This window comes from Callithrix jacchus, chromosome 10, assembly GCF_049354715.1.
Source record: "Callithrix jacchus isolate 240 chromosome 10, calJac240_pri, whole genome shotgun sequence".
NCBI classification, from domain to species: domain Eukaryota; kingdom Metazoa; phylum Chordata; class Mammalia; order Primates; family Cebidae; genus Callithrix; species Callithrix jacchus.
The window spans coordinates 50448191-50464850 of NC_133511.1; the positions used below are offsets into that span (position 1 = coordinate 50448191).

General features: G+C 39.7%; 1 pseudogene; it reads right to left on the reverse strand.

Annotated features, from left to right (window-relative positions):
• Positions 1 to 7325: 7325 nt before the first annotated feature.
• On the reverse strand, positions 7326 to 8672 carry LOC100407713 (protein SEC13 homolog pseudogene; annotated as a pseudogene).
• Positions 8673 to 16660: the final 7988 nt, after the last annotated feature.

Here is a 16660-nt window from a genome sequence, read left to right on the forward strand (position 1 = left end):
TTTTTTTTCATTTATTATTTTAAAAGACAATTTTTTTTATTAATTGATTACTTTTCTTGACCAGCTAACCTGACCAAGGACAGTCTAATTCATAACAAGAGAAATATCTGCAAGCCACATCCATCACCTCACATTGCCATGATTTGGGACTGAGTGCTTATTTTCTGCCAAGTCTCAGATCACTCTGAGAAAGGCTGCCACACATTTGCCAGCCCTGCTCACTACTATCCTACCTTCCATGCAAAATGCCTTTTTTCCCTTAGGCTCAGAAAAGCAAGGTTATTTGTGAATTAGTGAAAGGCGTTTTTTAGATGACATAGTGATGAAGTTACGGCACACTCTGGTTTATACAGGTTGATATGGTTTGTCCGTGTCCCCACTCAAATATCAACTTGGATTGTATCTCCCAGAATTTCCACATGTTGTAGGAGGACCTAGGGGGAAGTAGCCGAATCATGGCAGCCAGTCTTTCCCATGCAATTCTCATGATAGCAAGTCTTAGAAGATCTGATGGGTTTAACAGGGGTTTCTGCTTTTGCTTTTTTCTCATATTCTCTTGCCACCGCCATATAAAGTACCTTCTACCACCTGCCACGATTCTGAGGCTTCCCTAGCCATGTGGAATTTTAAGTCCAATTAAAACTCTTTTTCTTTCTTGTCTTAGGTATGTCTTTATTGGCAGCATGAAAATAGACTAATACAGTAAATTGGTACCAGTAGAGTGGGGTGCTGCTGAAAAGATACCCAAAAATATGGAAGCAACTTTGGAACTGGGTAACAGACAGAGATTGGAATGGTTTGGGGGGCTCAGAAGAAGAGGAAATGTGGGAAAGGTTGGAACTTCCTAGATACTTGTTGAATGGCTTTGCTCAAAATGCTGATAGAGATATGAACAATAAAGTCCAGGCTGAGGTGGTCTCAGATGGACATGAGGAACTTGTTGGGAACTGGAGCAAAAGTGACTCTTGCTAGATTTTAGCGAAGAGATTGATGTCATTTTGCCCCTGTCCTAGAGATTTGTGGAACTTTAAACTTGAGAGAAATGATTTAGGATATCTGGTGGAAGAAATTTCTAGACAGCAAAGCATTCAAGTGGTGACTTAGGTGCTGTTATAGGTGTTCAGGTTTAAAAGGGAAGCAGAGCCTAAAAGCTTGGAAATTTTACAGACTGACTATGCAATAGAAAAGAAAAACCCATTTTCTGGAAATAAATTCAAGCCATCTGCAGAAATTTGTATAAGTAGCAAGGAGCCTAGTGTCAATCCCCAAGACCATGGTGAAAATATCTCTAGGCCATATCAGAGACCTTCCCTCCCTGCAGCCCCTTCCATCACTGGCTGGGAGGCACAGGAGGATAAAGTGGTTTTGTCAGTTGAGCCCAGGGTCCCTGTGCTGTGTGCAACCTGGGGACTTGGTGTCCTGTGTCCCAGCCACTCCAGCCATGGCTGAAAGGGGCCAATATAGAGCCTGAGCTATGACAACAGTGGGTGGAAGTCTCAAGCCTTGGCAGCTTCCACATGGTGTTGAGCCTGTGGGCGCACAGAAATCAAGAATTGAGATTTGGAGAGGCCACCAATGGAATGATATGGTTTAACTGTGTCCCCAGTGAAATCTCAACTAGAATTGTATCTCCCAGAATCCCCATGTGTTGTGGAAGAGACCCAGGGGGAGGTAATTGAATCATGGGGCTGGTCTTTCCTGGGCTATTCTCATGATAGTGCATAAGTCCTACGACATCTGATGGGTTTGTCAGGGGTTTCCGCTTTTGCTTCTTCCTCATTTTCTCTTGCTGCCACTATGTAAGAAGTGCCTTTTGCCTCCCACCATGATTCTGAGGCCTCCCCAGCCACGCAGAAGTATAAATCCAATTAAACCTCTTTTTCTTCCCAGTCTCGGTTATGTCTTTATCAGCAGCATGAAAATGGACTAATACAAAGGTAAAAAAAGATTTAGAAAGAGTCAGAGAGTAAGAGAATCATAGTGGGGACCAAGAATATGTAAAATAGCTGGTTCAGTAAATGGTCTCTGGCCTTCACAAAGACCAAACCTTACCTGGCTACCCATCTTAAGTCTCAAAACACACACGAGTCATCTGTCCATGACAAAACTAAGTCTCTAACCAACACAAAGAGTTGTTTTACTACTCCTTAAAATCTCATTTCATTAAAAAAGCCTGGAATCTGGAAAACATTATGCTAGGTGGAATAAGCCAGACACAGAAAGGAAAATACTTCATGAGCTTACAACAGTAATGTGAAATGTAAACAAATCCAACACATAGAAACAGAGAGAAAAAGGCCAGGCGTGGTGGCTCATGCCTGCTATCCCAGCACTTTGGGAGACTGAGGCAGGCGGATCACCTGAGGTCAGGATTTTGAGACCTGCCCGACCAATATGATGAAACTCCATCTCTACTAAAAATACAAAATTTAGCCAAGCATTGTGGCATATGCCTATAATCCCAGCTACTCGGGAAGCTGAGACAGGAGAATCGCTTGGACCCGGGAGGAGAAGTTGCAGTGAGCCGAGATCATGCCATTGCACTCCAGCCTGGGCAACAAGAGCGAAACTCCATCTCAAAAGAAAAAAAAGAAAGAAAGAAAGAAGAGAAACAGAGAGAAGAATGGTAGGTTTCAGGAGCAGGAAGGAGAAGAAAATGGAAAGTAGTAGGTCAAGGAGAAGAAAATTGCAGTTTTATAGGATAAACTAGTCTAGAGATCTAATATACAGCATAAGAACTGTAGTTAATAATATTGTGTTGCATATAAAAATTTATTGAGGGTAGATTTCAGGTGCTCTCACCACCACCACCACCACCACCACCACCCCCCACACACGTGAGTAATTACAGCAAGTCATAGATAGTTTAATTTGCTGGACTTGTGGCCATATCATTATGCATACATACATGAAAACACCATGTTGCACATCGTAAATATACACAATAGACATTTTATTGGACTATTTCATAGAATTTTTTTTCACTTCCATATTGAGAAATAGGATAAAATCCCCTGAAGCTAAATATATAAAGCAGAGTTTTAAATATTTAATTTTAAATATTTAGTGTAATAATTAGAGGACAATTATAGTCAAATGAAAACACAGTTACAAATTTTTCCTTAAAAATATTTAAAAAGCATTTAACTTTAGGCAGCAGTGAAGAATAGAGAGACCCTAGGACTATTATTTTTGTCACACTTGTTGTCATCTTTGGTATGGTGAGCACACATACTACAAAACTGATATTGCAACATCAAAATGTGCATTTTGTGTATTGCTTAGAGAAGAACGAGTCTGTCTTTACAATTAATTAGCCAGAGGAGATCCCACCCCCACTGCAGCAAAATACAGTGAGAGAGATTCTACGCTATTAGACACTCAGCTCTCCTGCATTTTATACTTTCATCCCATTTGATTAGTTTTGGTGAAGCCAAATCTAAGACTCATCTATGAGTACAGAATTTAGAGGAAGGTGATTCTTGTTTACCTCTCATGTTAAAAAATGCTTGGATATTTGATCTCTAAGCATTGAGAAGTGACATTTCACTTAAGTGAAATAAGTTTTGCCTGTCACTAAAATAACTTCATTGTGAGAGGTACTGCATGGAATCTATACCATTTTTGGCCTGTGTTTTAGTGTCTGTTAGCTTCTATTTTGCAAGAAATATACATTCCTCTAATTTAAACAGAAAAGAAATAGTAGCTCATAGAATCTCTGGCAAGATTAGCAAATCATTTTTTTACAGTGGACAGTGGGATTAAGGTGGCCAGTCAACCGTAACGATGGCAAAAATGATGACAGAGGAACAATCTAGTAAGGCTAGTGTGGCTGCATCAGCAGGACACTGGATGACCCTCCTGGTTTTATAGACAATCACCCTGATCACCACCACCACCACAGAAACACTGAGATCATGGGCCTATGCTCCAGCACCAGGGACAGAGAAAAAAGTCTAGACTTTATAGCTTCTCTGAGATCATGAAGAATCACACAGCCGAACATTCCACAAACGTAGAAAGGGTGTTGAAATGCTGTACAGCCAAAAATACACCAGCAAACAATTTTATAGTCTCTTTTTTCTTGCCCATCCAGTATCTGTAAAGGTTGTTCTTCCAATAAACTTTCAAAACACACATCCCCAGTGACATTTTTGTAATTTTCACGTTTATCAAGGATTACACTCACCGCTTCTCTAAACAGATGGGAAAAAATGCATTTGAGTATTTTTTAGAGAAGCGGTTCTCAAAGTGAGGTCCCTGGACATCAGCATAAATATTATGGCAACTTGTTAGAAGTTCAGTCTCAGGACAATTTTGGAGCTATTGAATCAGAAACTTTTCTTCAGAAATCAAGGTAATTATTACTTTTAGAGTTGCTTTAATACAATGGGAAAAATCAACCCAAAGTCTTGTGGTTATTGCATCTAGTTGCAAATCTAGCCTTTTAGTTGATGCTCATTCTTCTTAGAGTTCTGTCATGATTCTGTCTCAGTTGTCTCATCCTGTGGACACAACTAAACAGCTAACTACTACATTCACATCCCATTTCCATCTATATGCAATAAGAGGCTGGGTGCAGTGATTCGTGCCTGTAATTCCAGTTACTTGAGAGGCTGAGGCAGGAGGATTGCTTGAGCTCAGGAGTTGGAGACTGTAGTGAGCCATGATCATGTCACTGCATTCCAGCCTGGGTAACATAATGAGACTCTGTCTCTTAAAACCAAAAATTTAGCCAAGATGATGTCACATACCTGTAGTCCCAGATACTTTGGAGGCTGAGGCTTGAGCCAAGGAGTTTGAGTCCAGCCTGGGCAACATAATGAGATGCATCTCCATTTAAAAAATAATAACAAAGTTTAAGTATATATATGTAATAGGGAGAGAGAAAAGAAATGTAAGATAAACTATAAGAATATATACCTGTTACAGTAAGAAATGAGACAGATTAAAGTCCTTGTTTCAGCATTTTATTATAAAGTTACCTATAACTTCCTTCCACCACCATTCTCCCATATTCCCTTTGCTTTCAGCAAGTATCTCAGCTGTTCAGAATTATTTGCCTTCATTTCTAAGGGATCCGAGCTCTTGCTGTTCCCTCTTGTTTAGTAATCTTGGTGAACCTTTTATACTGAATGTAGATTTGAGGAGGTGATTAAGGTTATTATCTTAGTTTAAGGGCTACTCTTCTTTATCTCCGTATGACAAGAATCTCAGTTCTTTTTTTTTTTTTTTTGAGACAGAGTCTCACTCTGTCGCCAGATGCCAGGCTGGAGTGCATTGGCACAATCTTGGCTCACTGCAACCTCCACCTCCCCGGTTCAGGCAATTCTCTTGCCTCAGCCTCCTGAGTAACTGGGACTACAGGCACACGCCACCACGCCCAGCTAATTTTTGTATTTTTAGTAGAGATGGTGTTTCACCATTGTTGGTCAGGATGGTCTCGATCTCTTGACCTCATGATCCACCCGCCTCGGCCTCCCAAAGTGCTGGGATTATGGGCTTGAGCCACCACGCCCAGCCTGAATCTCAGTTCTTTTTTACCGTAAGGATTTTCCACCCCAGCCAACAGCAGACTCATTTTCTGCCCACAGTGCTGTGTTCTATTCAGTGTCATGAGAGGCTCAAGATAGCCAGGTGACAGCTTTAAACTCCATATCTATGTAACTCTTATTTCCCTTGATAGAAGCATTTGCTCTGTAGGGACTGGAACCTCTAAATCCTCAGAGTCCAGCGTGGTGGGGACTACAAGTGGATCATCAAATGTAGTGGTGAGAAGTACTACGTTTTCTCCAGGCTTGGTTTCCTGAGATTCTGGTTGTGGGAGAAATGGCACTGTATACATGTTAGTTGCTGCTCAGCTCATAAGGTGTCCTTCAGGAGAGGATTTCAAACTCACAAAATGTTTTCTAGAAAATGCTACTGCGTCTGAGTCATCAAAAAGCATTCCAGCATTCTATGAGGCTGGATTTTTGTGAATGAAGAAGTATATACAAAGGCCAGTGATGCTCAATTAACTAAGACTACTTTCCAGGTTCCTGAGCTAGCACCTTGAACATACAATGTTTGGGAAACACATTGCATTGGTAAATTCAACCTAATCTAAAATGTTCATTTTTGTCATCTATCACCATAATCTATAATCCATGCATTTGCAAGAGAGTTGCCAATAGAAATTGCTAAAATCTGTAATTCTTGCAATGTAGTAAGCATTGTTTATAAGGGTATGCTAAGGATTGCTTCCACTTTAACCTGGTTACTGTTTGGGAGACAATGAGTTGTGAAGACTATGAATATTTTCTTTAGAAATAGGAGAATTCCTCTGAGTGAGAGTAGGAGGCTCATTTTCCTCAGGAAAGTGGGGCCCCACAAGCTAGAAAGCTGGACTCTAAATCCCCTAAGTACATCCATATAGTCACATTCCAGCATTTGGTATCTTTCTCTTTTAAAATCAGTGCTCAGACTTCCAGTTAAGAGATTCCCAAACATGGATTCAGCCAACCATGGAGTTTGTCAAGTGACAGAAACAAACTTGGCATTTGTTTATAACAACCTCAACCTTTCACTTGCAAGAAATAAGAATTTGTGTGAGGGAAAAGGAGGATGTTAGTCTCAAAGTTTTAGAACATTACTGAATGATAATTCAGAGACTTGAGTCTATTTATATCTATCCATGAGATACCCTTTGCTGTTAGAGGCAGCTACTCTCAACTATCGTTCTTTGAATTTCTCGTTTTTTTCTCTCTCTTAAATCAACAAATACCTTACTCACATGATTTAAGAAATGGATGTATATTATTGTAGTGAATATAGATAAGAAATAGATGTATATTTTTGCCATATACATGTAGATAAGAAATGGATGTATACTATTGGAAAGTGCTTATACTAAACATGAAGTGGCATAATATCACTTATAGGTAGACTGATAATTTAAAAATGTATGCCCTAAAGCAGTCACTAAAATAACAAAGCATACAGCTAACAAGGAAAAAAGTAGATAAGATTTAATAAAAAAATACTCAATCCAAAAGAAGTTAGAACAAGATGAAAAGAATACTTATAACAAGTAGAAAACATATATGCACCTACTAACAAACTTTTGGTATACATAAAGCAGACACTGACAGAACTGCAAGAAGAATTGGACACATTCCTAATTGCAGTGGATTTTTAAACTCCTCTGTCAACAGTTGAAGGAAAAATAGATATAATTGATTAATAGAAGCATATAAGACTGTCAACCAACAACAGCAGATTGTGCATTTTTTTCAGAATTACAGAAAGCATTTAACAGGATAGTTCCTATTCTGGGCCATAAAACTAAACAAGTTTGAAATGGTTCAAATTAAGCAAAATACTTTTCTTTTTTCCTTTCTTTTTTTTTTTTAAATAAGCAATATGACTTTATTTAGTTACTTTGAAAACAAAACACCCCAAATAAGGTCTGAACCCAAAGGTACATAAAAATGGCCCAAAATAGTTTAAAATAGATTTGAATGTCATTTGTAGTTTCTTCCTCATAACATGAGTGCTTTCAGCTGGACAGTAGATTATAAAGCATCTCTGATCGTGTTAAGGCAGATGATCAACCTGTGGCTGCATCTGGAACTCCTCCTGGGAAAATGATCCTGTTGGAGTTGGGGGCTCTTCCCAGTTGTTTGGTCAGTTGGTCCAGGAAGGGACAGACCTGGAGCTGGCGGGTGGGGAGCCAGGCCCCATCTGTCTTGTCACTGCTTGTCCTGCTGGCCCTCTGTGACTGACGCTGACATGGAGCCCTGGCCCTTGTTGATGTCACTGATGCATACCCACTGCCCATCAACTGGCTCCTTCCACAGGGTCACCTTATTGTCTCCACCAGAGACCGCCAGGATGTTGGTTGTGATGCAAAAGCTCACATACCACACCACATCGTTGAACTTGTGTATTAATTTTGGGGACCATGTGTTGCCTGAGGCACCATCACAGTTTTACAGGTCCAATGAACACACGGCCGTCCCGGGAGCAGCTGGGGATGGTGCTGGTGGGCAGGCCGACAGAAGGGGCCCAGGCCACGTCTTGAAACCAGGCACTCTGCGCTTCCAGCTTCTGCTCCTCCTTCCACTGACTGTCCTCCTCCTCCTTCCACAGCTTAATGAGGTTGTCACAGCCACCTGATGCAAATTTCTTCATGTAATTGGGTTTCTGCCCCAGTGGCTGGTCTGTGAGGCTTCCAGGTACAACAGCTGGGGCCCAGCTGATGGTATTTCAGCCAATGGTGTGAGCATTGTTGATCTTCTTTACTTACTGTTGGCCTTCCACTGTGTAAGTCAGCAGGGAGATGGCCCCAGCCAAGCTCCCACAGGCCAGGATCAGGCTGTAGTCATGGGGGGCCCAGCACACCGAGTTCACTGAGGAGTCGAGTCCCGCATGATCGTGGCTCTTCTCCCAGGTGCCATTTTTTTCTCTCCAGATAATGACTTTCTGGTCACAGGATGCCAGGACGCTGGGTGAGCCCAGGCCACTTGCCACACAGGACCCTCATGACCTCTGAGGTCGGCGATGAGGATCTGCCCTCCACTACGCACGCCAAAGATTCTGACAGACATGTCTGATGAGCAGATGGCCAGGCAGGTGCCACAGTAGTCCATCTGGGCATCGTGAATCATGTCCTCATGGGAGGTATCCACAGTGTTAATACCGACACCATGATTGAGGCGGTGGTTGCTCTGGGTCTCCCACGTGGCAGCCCAAAATAATTTTCTGAGCACAGTGAAATTAAGTTAGAAATCAGTAACAGGAAGATATCTGAAAAATTCCCAATTATTTGAAAATTTTAAAATAACATATTTTAAACAGCCTATGACTCAGAGAGGAAATCTAAGGAGAAATCAGGAAATGTTTTAAACTCAAGTGAAAATACAACATACAAAACTGTATGGAATACCAGTAAAGTAGTATTTAAGGGGGAAATTTTTTGCACTAAAAGCCTACGTATTAGAAAAGAGAAAAAGATCTCAAATCAATAACTTTATATTTTATCCTAAGAACTAGAAAAAGAATAGGAATACAACCTGAAGTACGCAGAATCACAGAGGTAAATAATCTTAGCAAAATTCAGTCATACAGAAAACAAAAACAATTGAGATCAATAAACCCAAAACGTACTGGCTTCCAGGCCTGAGAAGATAAATAAACTTGATAAACCACTACTCAGACTGATAAGGAATGAAGAGATGACACAAATTACCAATATCAGGAATGAATAAGGTGATATGGCTGTGGATTTTACAGATATTAAAAGAATAGTAAGGAAGTATTTTGAAGAACTTTATGCCAATGTATCAGATAATTTAAGTAAAATAGAAAAAAAGCTCTAGAAAGTAATTTCAGGCAAAGCCCTCTAGAAACACACCCATAATTAACTTGGATTTGCTATAACATTTTTTTTTTTTTTTTAGATAGGGTTTCTCTGTCACTCAGGCTGGAGTGCAGTGGTGTGATCTCAGGCTCACTGCAGACTCTGCCTTCTGGGTTCAAGCGATTTTCCTGCCTCAGCCTTACAGGTGCCCAACACCATGCCTGGTTAACTTTTGTATTTTTAGTGGAGATGGGGTTTCACCATGTTGGCCAGGCTGGTCTCAAACTCCTGACCTCAAGTGATCTGCCCACCTTGGCCTCCCAAAGTGCTGCAACTGCAGGCATGAGCCACTGCACCAGGTCAGCTACAAGAAGAGCACATACCAAGAGAAACTGATGGGTGTCTTAGTAATAGGATGTTAATAGGAACCTATTATAGGACCTAACCTTTGGTTGGGAGTTGAGTGAATGTCTGAAAAAGAAAGGGTTTGCTTTAATTGGATGCTGTTTCAAAACAGGCAGATGGTCCAACCATTTCATTCTTAGGTATCACCCAAGAGAAACAAAAGCATATGTCCATATAAAGACTTGTATATATGAGTGTTCACAGCAGCTTTTTAAAAAATTATACCTTCAAGCTGGGCACGGTGGCTCACACCACCTCACACTTTGAGAGGCTGAGGTGGGCGGATCACCTGAGTTCAGGAATTCGAGGCCAGCCTGGCCAACATGGTGAAACCTGTCTCCATTAAAAATTAGCAGGGCATGGTGGTGCATGCTTGTAATCCCAGATACTTGGGAGCCTGAGGCAGGAGAATTGCTTGAACTCGGGAGGTGGAGGTTGCAGTGAGCTGAGATTATGCCACTGTACTCCAGCGTGGGTGACAGAGTGAAACTCTGTCTCAAAACAAACACAAACACACACAAATAATACCCTCCAACTGGAAACAACAAAGATTTCCATGAACAAGTACTATAAAAGGTTAAACAAACTATGATATAGTCACTCGATCAAACACTATTTTGCAATAAAAATGTATGCATATAACAAGAATAAATCTCATAACAAATATTGAGTGAAAGAAGCCAGGCAAAAACAAGTGTATACTCTATGACTCCTTTATATAAAAGTCTAAACAATGCAAACTTATCTATAGTAACAGAAAGCAGACCAGAGATTTCTTGGAGAGGAGCATCAGGGAAGGTCAGAAGGGTGAGATGACAAAGTGGCATAAAGAGGCCTAGCACAATAGCTCGTGCCTGTAATTCCAGCATTGTGGGAGGCTAAGGCAGGAGGATTACTTGCACCCAGGAGTTTGAGAACAGCCTGGGCAACATGATACGACCCCGTCTTAAACAAAACAAAACAAAACAAAAAGTGGCACAAGGAAGTTTTTAGGCGATTGATGTCCATTATTTTGATCATGGTGGTGGTCTTACACGCAGATACGTATTTATGTCAAAACTTCTCAAATTGTGCAGTTTATTGTATGTCACTTATACCTCAACAAAGCTATTTAGAAAAAAGGAAAGAAGGTCGTTGACTTTCTTAAGCTTCATGCAGTCATTTGGACCAGAAGAAAATAGACTCATCTAAGATTCTCCTTCCTCTATGGATGCTCATTGTAATCGCTGGATTAGCACAGAGATATTTTTAAAACATTGTATTTAAGAAATTGGGAAAGTAGAAAATGCTTCTCTTTTTTTTGGAGTTGAATAATGAGAACATTGGGACACATGGAGGGGACCATCATACACAGGGCCTGTAGGTGGGTGGGGACTAGGGGAGGGATAGCATTAGGAGAAATATCTGATGTAATGAGAGGTTGATGGGTGAAGCAAAACACCATGGCACGTGTATACCTACGTAACAAACCTCCATGTTCTGTACATGTATCCCAGAACTTAAAGTATGATAAGGAAAAAAATAAGGACAAAAAAAAAAGAAAAAGAAAAAGAAAATGGTTCTTGTTAGAACAGATTACATACCCTTGTTGTTTTTTATAATAGCCTGTGCTAAAAGAATATTTACACAAGGTGGCAGTAATGTATCAGTATCATCCTCAGAAATTAAAACTTTTCCTATACAGTAATACAGTGGACCTTTCTGAACTCACTCTAACACATAAAATACAGCAATTTGACTTAATAATTAGTCTTTAAAATTACTAAATGCCTAGTGCAGTTAAACATACTCTTAACTGTTTAAGAGCGTGTTGCTGAATTTTTTTACTGTCATTACTAAATAATCTGTGCGGCAAAATGTGTGTCAGCACTTTTCCCTCCCTTTTTATCTCCCATCTTCAGGAGTCCCTTTTAATCTCCTATTTTCTGGATCCTGATTCTAAGCTCTCCAATGCAATTTTCCACCCAGTTTGCCCTTGCATTTATTTATCTGGATTAATGTCTGACTGTCCCAAAGAATAAAAGCTTTATCACAGCAGAAACTTGGTTCAAAAAAAAATTAACAACTATATTTTCAGGATCCATGACACTGTCCAGCATATCGGTGGTATCTGATAAAAAATGTTTGTTGAATGAATGAACAAATATATTATTTACAATGTCATATTATCCTGAACTAACCATAAAATTAAATATCTGATATCAGTATCAGCAACATTGTGAAGTAAATATAATACTGTATCAAAATTATATTTATAGAAATTCCTGCTATAAATTGTTATAGCAGGAATAGAAAACTGATACAACTATGAGATACTCATTTTAGAAAATATTTTCTTATAGAGTTGAAATTGTTTAATCTCCATCAACTAGTTGTACATCTGCAAGTTGTGTATCTTAGGGTTAAGCAGAAAATTGCCCCCACTAAAGACAGTCACATCCCAGTCTTCAGCTAAGATGAACATGCTAACTTAGATGCTGAAAGAGATTTTGCAGATGTGATTACAATTAAGAGCATTGAGTTGGGAAAATTACCTTGAATTATCTTGGTAAATCCAATCTAATCTCATAATTCCTTGAGAGCAGAGAATTTTTTCTAGATGCAGAGATTCAGACAGATGGCAGTATGAGAAAGACGTGACCTGCCATTACTGACTTTGAAAACAGTAGAAGGGGGCCACAAGCCAAGGAAAGCCAGTGACCCTGAGAAGCTAGGAATGACCCAAAGTTTACAACCAGGAAGAAACCCAGGATCTCAATCCTACAACCACAAGGCACTGAATACTTCCAACAACCCAAATTCTCTCCTAGAGCCTTCAGAAAGAAATGCAGCCTGACAACATCTTGATGTTAGTTCAGTAAGAGCCCTACCAGATTTCTAAACGAAACAACTCTAAGATAGTAAGTTTGTGTGCGTTTTCTTAAACAGACTCAAAGCTTACAAAAATTTGTGTTCTTTTAAGCCACTAAGTTTGTGGTAAATTGCTATAGCAGGGATAGAAAACTGATACAACCCTAGAGAAAGTCTTTTACATGTGCTCTATAAATATACAGCAGAATGTTTTTAATTTATTTTTATTGAGGTAAATATACATATGTAATTTACCATCTGTAGCATTTATAGAGGACCATTTAGTGGTAATAAATGCATTTATATTTGTTTCTCTTCGTCACCTCTTCCAACTCCCCTTACTAACATCTAGTAACCACCAATTTACTTAATATCTTCAAGAGATCCACTTTTTAAACTCCCTTGTATGAGTGAGAACATGCCATATTTGCCTTTCTGTCATTTCACTTAACATAACAGCCTATGTTCATTACGTTAAGCAAAACAGCCAGCGCCTCCTATGTTGCTGTAAATGACAGGATTTTTACTCTTTTTTGTACCTGAACAGTATTCCGTTATGTATATATACAACTTTTAAAATCCATTCATTTGTTGATGAGTACTTAGGTTGATTCCATATTTTAGCTATTGCAAATAGTGCTGCAGTAAACATGGGCAAGTAGAGATGTCTTTGATATGTTGCTTTCCTTTATTTTGGATATCTACCTAGTAGCAAAACTGCTGGATCACGTGGTAATTCTATTTTTACTTTTTTGAGAAACCTTTGTATTATTCTCCATAGTGGCTTTTTAAATGTAGATTAAATGTACTACCACCAACAATGTACTAGTGCTCTCCTTTCTCCACATCCTTGCCAGCATCTATTATTGCCTGTTTTTTTTGATACAACCCGTTCAACCAAGGTGAGATGATATTGCATTGTGGTTTGGATTTACATTGCTTTGATGATTACTGATATTGAACATTTTTAAATCTACCTATTGGCCATTTGTATGCCTTCTTTTATTATTTTTTTAAATTTTTTATTGAATTTTAGGTTTTGGGGTACATGAGCAGAGCATGCAAGACAGTTGCGTAGATACACACATGTCAGTGTGCTTTGCTTTTCTTCTCCCCTTCACCCACATTTGGCATTTCTCCCCAGGCTATCCCTCCCCACCTCCCCCTCCCACTGGCCCTCCCCTTTTCCCCCCAATAGACCCCAGTGTTTAGTACTCCCCTTTCTGTGTCCATGTGTTCTCATTTTTCATCACCCGCCTATGAGTGAGAATATGCGGTGTTTCATTTTCTGTTCTTGTGTCAGTTTGCTGAGGATGATGTTATCCAGATTCATCCATGTCCCTACAAACGACACAAACTCATCATTTCTGATTGCTGCATAATATTCCATGGTGTATATGTGCCACATTTTTCCAATCCAGTCTATTATCAATGGGCATTTTGGTTGATTCCAGGTCTTTGCTATTGTAAACAGTGCTGCAATGAACATTCGTGTACATGTGTCCTTATAGTAGAACGATTTATAGTCTTTTGGATACATACCCAGTAATGGGATTGCTGGGTCAAATGGAATTTCTATTTCTAAGGCCTTGAGGAATCGCCACACCGTCTTCCACAATGGTTGAACTAATTTACACTCCCACCAACAGTGTAAAAGTGTTCCTTTTTCTCCACATCCTCTCCAACATCTGTTGTCTCCAGATTTTTTAATGATCGCCATTCTAACTGGCGTGAGATGGTATCTCAATGTGGTTTTGATTTGCATCTCTCTGATGACCAGTGACGATGAGCATTTTTTCATATGATTGTTGGCCTCATATATGCCTTCTTTCGTAAAGTGTCTGTTCATATCCTTTGCCCACTTTTGAATGGGCTTGTTTCTTTTTTTTCTGTAAATCTGTTTGAGTTCTTTGTAAATTCTGATATCAGCCCTTTGTCAGATGGGTAGACTGCGAAAATTTTTTCCCATTCTGTTGGTTGCCGATCCACTCTAGTGACTGTTTCTTTTGCCGTGCAGAAGCTGTGGAGTTTCATTAGGTCCCATTTGTCTATTTTGGATTTTGTTGCCAATGCTTTTGGTGTTTTGTTCATGAAGTCCTTGCCTACTCCTATGTCCTGGATAGTTTTGCCTAGATTTCCTTCTAGGGTTTTTATGGTGCCAGGTCTTATGTTTAAGTCTTTAATCCATCTGGAGTTAATTTTAGTGTGAGGTGTCAGGAAGGGGTCCAGTTTCTGCTTTCTGCACATGGCTAGCCAGTTTTCCCAACACCATTTGTTAAACATGGAATCCTTTCCCCATTGCTTTTTTTGTCGGGTTTATCAAAGATTGTATAGTTGTATATATGCTGTGTTGCCTCTGATGCCTCTGTTCTGTTCCATTGGTCTATATCTCTGTTTTGGTACCAGTAACATGCTGTTTTGATTACTGTAGCCTTGTAGTATAGTTCGAATTCTGGTAGTGTGATGCCCCCCGCTGTGTTCTTTTTGCTTAGAATTGACTTGGCTATGCGGGCTCTCTTTTGGTTCCATATGAAGTTCATGGTGGTTTTTTCCAGTTCTGGGAAGAAAGTCAATGGTAGCTTGATGGGGATAGCATTGATTCTGTAAATTACTTTGGGCAGTATAGCCATTTTCATGACATTAATTCTTCCTAACCAAGAACATGGAATGTTTCTCCATCTGTTTGTGTCCTCTCTGATTTCGTTGAGCAGTGGTTTGTAGTTCTCCTTGAAGAGGTCCCTTCCGTTCCTTGTGAGTTGTATTCCAAGGTATTTTATTCTTTTTGTAGCAATTGCGAATGGCAGTTCGTTCTTGATTTGGCTTTCTTTAAGTCTGTTACTGGTGTAGACGAATGCTTGTGATTTTTGCACATTGATTTTATATCCTGAGACTTTGCTGAAGTTGCTTATCAGTTTCAGGAGTTTTTGGGCTGAGGCAATGGGGTCTTCTAGGTATACTATCATGTCGTCTGCAAATAGAGACAATTTGGCTTCCACCTTTCCTATTTGAATACCCTTTATTTCTTTTTCTTGCCTGATTGCTGTGGCTAGCACTTCCAGTACTATATTGAATAGGAGTGGTGACAGAGGGCATCCTTGTCTGGTGCCAGATTTCAAAGGGAATGCTTCCAGTTTTTGCCCATTCAGTATGATATTGGCTGTTGGTTTGTCATAAATAGCTTTTATTACTTTGAGATACGTTCCATCAATACCGAGTTTATTGAGGGTTTTTAGCATAAAGGGCTGTTGAATTTTGTCAAATGCCTTCTCTGCGTCAATTGAGATAATCATGTGGTTTTTGTTTTTGGTTCTGTTTATGTGGTGAATTACGTTGATAGACTTGCATATGTTGAACCAGCCTTGCATCCCTGGGATGAATCCTACTTGATCATGATGAATAAGTTTTTTGATTTGCTGTTGCAATCGGCTTGCCTATATTTTATTGAAGATTTTTGCATCTATGTTCATCATGGATATTGGCCTGAAGTTTTCTTTTCTCGTTGGGTCTCTGCCGGGTTTTGGTATCAGAATGATGTTGGACTCATAAAATGATTTGGGAAGGATTCCCTCTTTTTGGATTGTTTGAAATAGTTTTAGAAGGAATGGTACCAGCTCCTCCTTGTGTGTCTGGTAGAATTCGGCTGTGAACCCGTCTGGACCTGGGCTTTTTTTGTGTGGTAGGCTCTTAATTGCTGCCTCAACTTCAGACCTTGTTATTGGTCTATTTATAGTTTCAGCTTCCTCCTGGTTTAGGCTTGGGAGGACACAGGAGTCCAGGAATTTATCCATTTCTTCCAGGTTTACTAGTTGATGTGCATAGAGTTGTTTGTAATATTCTCTGATGATGGTTTGAATTTCTGTGGAATCTGTGGTGATTTCCCCTTTATCATTTTTTATTGCATCTATTTGGTTGTTCTCTCTTTTATTTTTAATCAATCTGGCTAGTGGTCTATTTTGTTGATCTTTTCAAAAAACCAGCTCTTGGATTTATTGATTTTTTGAAGGGTTTTTTGTGTCTCAATCTCCTTCAGCTCAGCTCTGATCTTAGTTATTTCTTGTCTTCTGC